The sequence below is a fragment of the Echinops telfairi genome, unplaced genomic scaffold (assembly GCF_000313985.2).
Source record: "Echinops telfairi isolate 266 unplaced genomic scaffold, ASM31398v2 ScPeMD7_1;HRSCAF=3_0, whole genome shotgun sequence".
Taxonomy (NCBI): domain Eukaryota; kingdom Metazoa; phylum Chordata; class Mammalia; order Afrosoricida; family Tenrecidae; genus Echinops; species Echinops telfairi.
This window is the reverse complement of record NW_022103896.1, coordinates 35281730-35291215: the sequence shown is the minus strand read 5'-3', so window position 1 is coordinate 35291215 and position 9486 is coordinate 35281730. Positions and strand designations below refer to the sequence as shown.

At 39.4% G+C, this 9486-nt stretch overlaps 1 protein-coding gene across 31 annotated transcripts in view; it reads left to right on the top strand.

Moving 5' to 3' along the window:
• The window catches only part of RIMS2 (regulating synaptic membrane exocytosis 2), a 438267-nt gene that overhangs the window by 104195 nt on the left and 324586 nt on the right, over positions 1-9486 (top strand). The gene's annotated exons all lie outside the window — the stretch shown is intronic.

Genomic DNA, 9486 nt, shown 5'->3' with positions numbered 1-9486 from the left:
GAAGGACATTGGGCCTTCATTCCATTTCCTATGAACTTTTTAAAGCCCGCTCATAGAAGGTTGCTAGGAGTCAAACTCCACTGATGGCACACCAGCAAAAGCAGCAGCAGCTGCAACATAGTAAGACTGTGTTTAGCTTTGCAAGAGACTGCCAGACCAGCTTCTAAATTATTGGTCCCGTTTCGTATTTGAACCAGAAATGAATGAGGTAGCCTGTTGTTCCCCGTCATGGACAGCATTTGGTGTTGTCAGTGTTTAGCTTGGTCATCGACTCCGTGGTCGTGGGTTTGTAAAATAGGTGTGTGGAGGTCTGGTAGTGAAATGGTTAAGCAATCAGTGGCTAATCCCAAAGGTGGGTCCAGCCCATCTACCTGCTCTAAGGGTGAAAGACCTGGCGATGGGCTTCCTGCTTCCTTACCCTGCGTTAGCACGGAGGCTGCTCGAGGTTTGTGCTCTCCTCTCCTCTGTTCTTGTCCCGCTCACTAGGAAGATGGACAAAATTCAGACCAGAGTCAGAGGCAAAGGTTGGGCAGAAAGGGTGAGTTTATTGAAGGGGACACTTTAGGAAAGAAGTCCAACAAGCTCTTCAGTGAACTAAACTCACTGCCACAGAGTCCATTCTGGCTCAGTACAACCCTGAAGGACAGGGCAGAACTGCTCCAGTGTGTTCCTGAGACTCTAACTCTACACAGGAGGAGAAAGGCTTCTCTTTCTCCCACAGAGCAGCTGGTGGTTTTGAACTGCTGTCCTTGTGGTTAGCAGCCAAACGCCAGATTCATGCCATCATCACCTTTTCTTCCATTGCCCACCTGTCTAGCTAACCATAACCAGCAACACTAGGAATGCAGTGGTATTTCATTATTGTTTTAATGGGTTTAAGGTTGGGGACTTTTGTTCCCTTGAAACCTTGATTCTGTGTATCAGCCTGTCAGTCTCTCCAGTTTGGGGCATCAGTTTCCCTCATGATCTAAATTCTCTGACGGGTAGAAGAAAAGTCGTTGATTTGCAGTGTGTTTTTCTTGATGTAAGGATGCCAGCGATGACTTCCAAGCTCTTTACATGTTGGATTGGAAAGTAGAGGCATATATGGACTTACCTCCTGAATGGACTGTGGTTTATTGCTAAGTTTTTAATATTTTCAAAGTGCTCCTATGAACATTCTTGCACATGTCTATTGTATATACATAGGAGTTCTTGGATATGTTCCGTTTAGAATTTCAACTTTAGGACATAATGCCAAAATGTTTCTTTCCAATGAAAATTTTAGGCAATGACAATTCATTGTTTCATTGCACCCAGAAGTGTAAATTAAATGTTTTAAGAGCAAAACCTTAGTAAAGAAACAAGTGGACAACTTTTTAACCAGAGCGCCTGCTTGGAGGTGTACTTCTTTGTTTCAACAAAAACCTAATTGTAGAATTCAGTGCTCGCGGGCCATGCCACATGCCCGAAGTTGCCTGCTTGTCTGCTTTACTGCATCCTTCCCTTCTTGCTCTCCTTCCTTAATACCAGAGTAAGTTAAGGAAGAAGACTTCTGAAATATGCAGGCGTTGCAGTTGTGGTGTTTTGAGCAGGATTTTAAGAACACATTGTTCAGCAGTCCCATGTAATTTGTATCTGGATTGCTGAGCATTGCTATAGCAAAACTCCATAATCTGTAGTGATAACAAATGAAGCTGCCCAGGCTCGCCTAATGCTGCTTATGTATTCATTCATCCATTCATTTACTCATTCATTTATTTATTCTCAATTAGTTCCTAAAATCCCATTATCGGTTCTCCCCCTCATACCTCTGCCAGGGAATGACTCCTGCTATATCCAGAAACAATAAATGCGTAATTTCTAAAGTTTGTTTCTGTATCCTTAATTGTGGGATTTCCCCCACCTTGCTAGCAGAGAATAAGGCGTGCCTCCTATTTTCTTTCTTATACATGTTGTTACTTCATGTCCTTTCTCTTCTCTTTGGATCTTTATTGTTGGACTCTTAAAAAAATTTAGACCCAACAATCTCATGGTATAAATCATGTAACACGTTGCAATCAAGTAAATCATAGTATGATGTACTATCTTCACAGCTTGATAGTGCTCTATCTCATCTGCCGCTAGCTACCAAAACGCAGGTGAGCCTTGTTAATCCAATCAGTAGACATCCTTCTCCATAAAATCTTACAGATGCATCTGATGTTCAGGAGTCTCTAAGCATCTGTTTAAAATTCTCAAGCTGCTTCCACCAAATTTGTTTGAATCCTGTTTGTGGTTGCACTTGATTACACATCTGTAGACGTTTGAGGATTGGCATTAAGAAATAGCTTATGTCTTAGAAACATTGCCATCTCAGCAACTATAAATGAAGTAAAAAACTAAACAAAAACAAAGCCACAGAATTTATGAGATTAGAATATTCAAAGAAGTACAGCTTAACTTCACTGTATGTGGGTTACTAGTACATAATGCAAAAATCCGACTTTTCTTTTGATTTCCATTATGCTTTCAATGATTAAATATAGACTAATGCCTTTTGACTTCTTCCATTCATGCCAAGTGAAATAAAGAAGATAGATGTATTTATTTTGCCAAACTGTTTTCCTAAGAGTTTAATCCAATTACCTTCCCAAAAGGAATACATAAGATTTCTTTTCAGCTTTGGCATTGGCAAGCCTCAGATGGTTCTATTGTTTATTTATATCAGTGGTTTTTATATAAGTTTTATTTGTTTTTTAATTTTACAAAAACCTCCCGAGACCAAACTCATTGCCTTCGAGTTGATGCTGGCATTATCAGTTGAAAGTAAAGCAGTACACTTTATTCCTTTTATTAGAATTGAGTGCTCTTATTTGTGTGCCTCTTTTTGACAATTCCTTAAAGTCACAATTTTATTGGTTTGGTTTCTTAAATGTAAATATTTTAGTGGTATGATGAATATTTTTGGTATTTTTTAATGGAAGGATATATGGGTGATGTTTTCTGAAAATGCATGTATTTGAGACTGTGTTAGGCTGGGTTAACTAGAGAAACAGTTGATGATGGCAACATATGTACAAATGTGCTTGACAGAATCGATGTATGTATGGATTGTTATAAGAGCTGTAAGAGCCCTCAATAAAATAATTTTTAGAAAAAAGTAACAAATCCAATGACACTCATTTATGTAAAAGAAAAAAGCTTTCTATCAGGTCATTATAGATCAAGATAGCATATCAGCCCAGATGCTTTATTCATTAAGTTTGATACTACTCCGGAAGTCCCGCTTCAGACTCACACAGCCACGTGTGATGATGCGGAATACAGGAAGTTCACAGGTCGATGGATGGAATTGTATGGATCCAAAGTCAGTAGAAACATAGCAGGGCTTTGGCAACTCTCAGGGTCAGTGACCCAGTCCCAGCAGATAGGAAAGCAGAGGGGGGAAAGAGACAAGGAGGAGACAAGGAGGTTCCCAGGGTCTTCCTTATGAGAAGGTCACACCTCTAAGGAAGCACCATCAGTGTGACCTTTTTGACAAGTTGGATTCCACCCCTACACTTGCATACATTTTCAAGTTGACATAGAATCATCTAATTAGCACAAGAACGTTTTGCTCCATATTCTTCCCACGTGGCATGCAGTTTTTCATTCATCCGTGGTTTCCTTAAAGTTGTGCAGGAGCCTAAGGTATTATATTTATCTTTGAAGTTAGATGACAGTTCTTATTGTAGTTCATTGTCTTAGAGTTGCTTTTGACCATTGGTACTCTCCAAATGTGTGGCGTTAACTGCACTCCATAGAGTTTTCAGAAGTTTTGACCCGTTGGACTTGACTTTCAAACCATCTCTGGAGGTGTTTGTTCTGCCATCTTGATTTCTAGGACAGACTTAACCATTTGTGCCCTTCAAGGGCTCTCCATTTTGACTCTGTAATACTTTTCCATGACTGAGTCTTGCCTGCCTTCCTACTTCTCTTACAGCCTTTCTTTTTGCCCCATGATATCATAGTACCTTTATGAGTAAAATCTTGGATGAGAAGTCATGATTATTATGATAAAAATCACGATTTCAGCATGATTTGGGTTTTCATCCTCTTTAAGACACTTTCTTGTGTAATATCTACAAATACAATGGTTCATGAATATATATATATGTTATATATACATAATATGCTACACTCTCTAAACAAACGAACAAACAACATTACTGTGAGTCGATTCAGATTCATGATTCTGGGACAGATTAGAACTGCCCCATAGGGTTTCCCAGGCTGTAGACATTTGAGAATTGGCATTAAGACATAGCTTTATTGAAGCAGATTGCTGCTTCTCTCTCTTGTGGAGTTCTGATGGGTTCAAACCGTGGAGCTTTTGTTCCGTGACTAGGTTCTTAACCACCACACCACCAGGAAATTCTCGGCAGTTTTACAGCAACCACATGTGTAGACACCTCTGTAGGGTTCCTCTGACAAGTCAGCTCTGTCCCACCTCATAGTGTCTTCATGGGACACCCTTGGAAGGCTCCCAAGTCTGTTGTGGGCACTGAGGGAGGAGAGATAGATAAGATCGCCAGGGTCCCTATCCTTGAAGGAGCTGTACTTATCTATCACATTTCAACTCACGAGAAAAGAAACTTGTGTTTAGAAGCACCATTCTTAAATTAGGCCTTTGAGTTCATTTTAATGCTTCCTTAATTGACCAGCCTCTGTGGATGACTTCCTTTTTTATCCAGTTTATATCTAATTGGAAACCTGAGGATGAGAAGTTAAAAGTCTTGATAGATATCCTGAAGACTTTTGTTAGAGTTTATGCTGCCTTGATAAAAGAAGGGTATCAAAGTGTAAGTTGCGAGAAGCAAAGCCCGAGAAAGGAATTGTAATGGGTATTTCTTGATGTGGGCGTACCCTTCAGGAGTAACAAAAAGAGGATTGAGTGGCTTCCACTCTGGAATGATTGTATTTTCACACTGGGAAATTTTCTAATCAGATTTTACCATGTTACCTTCCACTCACGTTTCTAGCCATTTTTCTTTATACTGGAAGGTAGCTTTACCGATAGAGTGCTCACTGTTTCGATTTAGTTGTTTAGCCACTGTAGGAGAAGAGTACTCTGATGGAAACATTTCCAAGGTTTGCATATGTAACTTATATTTATAAGACAAAATGATGAACGCAATCTCATTTTGAGACAACAATACTTTGATGGAATATAGTATATCCTTGGTATTGCTGGTTGATTGTGGAACAAAATTTTCACTCCATCAATTTTGGGTCCCCAGGTCTATGACAGCTCAGTAGATTTCCTCTGCTGCGTGTGCCATTTGGAGTCATGTTACAGAGGCTGTTAAGTACACTATCTTGGAGGGAGGATCATCTTCCAGTTTAGCTCCATGGTGCCTGTTTAGTTTTCCTAGGAATACCAAAGACCAAGTGCTCTGGGTTTTGGTTGACGATGAGGAGACTGGAGACCTCCTAGTTTGGCTCTTGTCTTTGGTGGCCACCAATTCTTTCTGCCCACTGATGACTTTCTGCTTTTACTGCACTTATATTTCCCGTTATCAAACATAAGGAAGCAGAGCGAAGGAAGTAGACGTGGGGTTTAGTAGGTAAGTCATCTATGTTTAATGTGAATGCCTGAAATGTACTAGACCTGCACTGTTGCATATAATCTTTCTGATCCAAAAGTCTACTTAGAATCTTACAATTTTTTTTTATCCAGTCTCAACTACTGAGTAAGAAACCTAGTTCTTAAGTATCAACATGCATGGATTATATATTATTTTCTCTATTAAAACTATTATGCCTCTGAATAGGGCAAACTTTTGATAATTCTTGTTACGTGTTTTAAAGAACTTCCTCATTATTTGTTCACTTTGTCAGAGTTTGGGCAAGTACATTTTAAAACTTGTTATAATTTTTATAGTTTTACATATTAAATTGTTAAGTGCCACACCTGAATGTGAATTTTTTTTTACATTCAAGCATGAGAGGAACATTACTTAGAGAACAACTTTTAATATTCGTTTAAGCTTTTATTTTCTCTAAAGTAATATTTTCTCTAAAGTTCAAATGGAAAATGAAAGTACATAGTCACAGTCAAATAGTTATAGACCATGGTAGAAGTGTTTTTGAGAGCCAGAAAAATGGGTTTTATTATCTTGTGAATTTTCTATTGCTGTGCATATATTTGTAGTAGGACTATAGACTTTTTTTGGTGTGTGTTTTGTTAGTTTTTTACAAATTGACCCCACCATTTAATAACAAAAAAAAAACATTTGTACTGTTCATAAAAGATGAAAAGGATCTGACTGTGTGATTCTTTGAAGTGAGTGGAATAAATAGTCTACGAATCTGTGATTAAGAATAGAGTATATTTTCTTCAAATTCAGAAAATAGTTTAATTTTATTATTGTTACAGCTGAAAGCTACAGACCAAGCCTCTATTTATACATGTACAAACTTGTATGTCTAGTCAGAGGAAGGCTGACAACTTTGAATCACTAAATTACCTAAATTCCAATTGTAATTGAATTATTTGCTAGGGTACAACAAAGAGGATAGTTGGAGACCTTGTATAGCTTAGTAGGTATGTCTAAAATAATTCTTTTTTAAACCAAAGCACTGTTTTTGCTCCAATAAAGCATATATCTACTACTTATGCATGAAAGATGTGACAATTAGAGAAATTCATGAGTATTGATTCTGTTGCTAAAGTTGGTGGATCAGAAGTTACGTAAAGAATTGCTTATTAGTATAGCATTCTAGCTTACAAATGAATAGATGCGGCATTTAATGAAGATCCATGTCTAGTGCCTCACATCCTTTCTTTGAGCTATCTTCTTATTGCAAAGTAGACATGGAGGGTACTCACTGCCATCGAGTCGATTCCTCTTCGTAGCAGAGGAGTAAATCTGTTCTGCTCTCTCATTAACTTCCATTTTAAGCAAAGTTTTGTTCAAACCCTAAATCCTGAAACCCATGGGTGCTAGTGTTATTTGAAATTTCTTAACAAAATCATAGACGTACAGATCCTGTCTTTTTTGGTTAGGGGGGTCCTCTGCTTCCTTGCCTCTGTGCCTACTCCCATGTGAGAGAGCTGCACCGGAGGAACATTCTGGACTGCTCTACTCCTGTTCCCACTCCTCTCTCTGAAATAAGGAAGTGAGCATAAGTAACACTTGTTCTTGACCTCCTCTTTCTATTGGGAACAAGCCGCTCAGAAAGAGGTGGCATTCTCTCTCCTTTGTGTAGTACAGGAGCAGTCTGGGAAAGTAATGCTCTTGGACTGGTGTTGCCTGACACACTCTCCAATTTCCATTTTCTCAGTAATATTTCATGTGCTATTTACATCTTTTTTTCCTATTCCTGTGTTTGCTTAGAAGTCCAGTGAGGGATGGTTCAGTGTGAATTATTTCAAAAGGGCATCTTGTTGCTATTGCTTGAGACCTATGGAATATGACTTGTGTTACAGTGCACTCAAGGCAGAGTGGATGAGCCATTGGGTTGCTAACTACAAGGTCACGGATTCAAACCCACCAGCCACTTCACAGGAGAAAGACAAGGCAGTTGTCTTCCATGAAGATTTATAATTGGAAATAGTGGTTCTCCTTTGTCCTAGAGGGTTGCAGTGAGTCACAAATGGCTCAGTGGCAGTGGATTTCTAGACTTGGATAAAAGAATCCAAACCAAGCCCACTGCTATAAAGTGGATTCCAATTCATAGAGAGAACAAGCTTAATATAAGTTTTATATGCAATTTCACACCAAAAATGCAACCTTTGTGATTTTTGATCTCAGAAATTTTTAGTCAGGGCTTCCCCTAAATAAATCTTTGGTTATTTTAGAAAAATTATTCTTCCTTTTGCTTTCCATGCTGAATTGAATATCTATTCAATTTTTATAAATATTAAGTGACTAGTATTTTTTAACTGTAAAATGAAAAATAGTTTCGTGAAAACCATATGACCCAAGCGTATGTATACACGGGTCCCAAAGGGCTCACTTTCCACAGAGGTAAAATCTGTTTGCCTGGAAACAAAGTCCATAAAATAATGACAGCTGTTGAAATAATAGCATACAAACTTTAGGGTGTGTGTACAGACCGCTAGCCAACCCAGAGGATTCCAATGACATGGGATAGAAAACCCAACTGAGACTGGCTTAAAAATCAGAGGGATTTTATTGGTTCATCTAGCCCCAGACCCCAGAGGTCCATGCTGCTTCAGACAAGGATTGATAGTAGAGCTCACAGACCGTGGCTTAGTAAAGAATTTCTTTCTATTTTTTAACTGCCACTTACTGGATATTGATTCCAGTTTGGGGATAACTACCTTGTGATCCTAAATTGACTTCCAGTAGCCCTAGAAGTTATAGGAATGCTTCTCAGTCATGCGACAGGAAATCTGTGTTTTGATGTTGTCAGACAAATGCATTTATAATGGTTTACAATGCTGTGCCAATTCCAAACCAGACACTATGAGCAGAGATGGCACCTGCAGTTGGCCTTTGTTAACTGGAGCTCTACCCTTGGGCTACTGAGTCCAATTCTTTGGAAACCACAAAGCTGACTATATTAGTCTGGGTACTTTGGAGAAACAAATCCAGAGCAACTCATGTATAAGAGAGAGTTTTATGTAAAGAAAATGTGCATCACAAAAACATCCCAACCCAATGCTACCCAAGCCCACAAGTGCAACATTAACCCATTAACCCAACACCAGTCTACAAAGTCCTCCACCTCACAAAACAGAGGCAATGATGCCGACTGCAGGAGGAAAGCTGAGTCAGTGAATGAACAAGCATCTCAGCACTAGCAGGGGTCTCCACAGGGCTGCTCCAGCACCCAGGGCTGCATCTGGGTAGGTCCATGTAGCTTCTCCTTGGGGATGTCTTGTAGGAAGTCAATCTTGCAAGCTGAAGCAGGGAATTGCTAAGACAGCTGCACCCGGTGCAACCATCACAAAACAAGAGACCCGAGAACTAGAAAGGCGAGGCTTCACCACCTATTTATCCCTCCGCCTTTCAATTAGCCCCACATGTGATTATCGGCCAGGCTGGCACAATTAACTAACTCACTGACAATGAAAGTCATTTTTCACATTCACAAAGGAGGGCATTAATGTCAGGGAGCCAACAGCAGGTATTGACTACAGTTACTCCTGGAGTACATTTTCCATTTTCTTACTTCAGTATCAACCCATTCTTTCCCAGGAAAAAAACAAACCAACAACCCCCAAACAATCTTTTTTGAAAGCTTGTGTAAACACACACACACACACACACCCCTCAATAAAAATGGTAAAAAGCTCCATTGGGTGGAACTTTCCATAGTACACATTTTCCCCCCACTTGGAAAGCATCTAGCAACTCACTCTGCTTTAGTGCACCCAGTGGCATTGCCTGGGAAAGTTCTCTCTGGTCACAGTGAATTTTTTTATAAGCGCAGTTTTGCTTGAATCTCAATTTTTGTGATGGTTGGTTTAAGAGAACAGTGTGCAGCTGTGAAATTTTGTTTCCCATGTGGGAA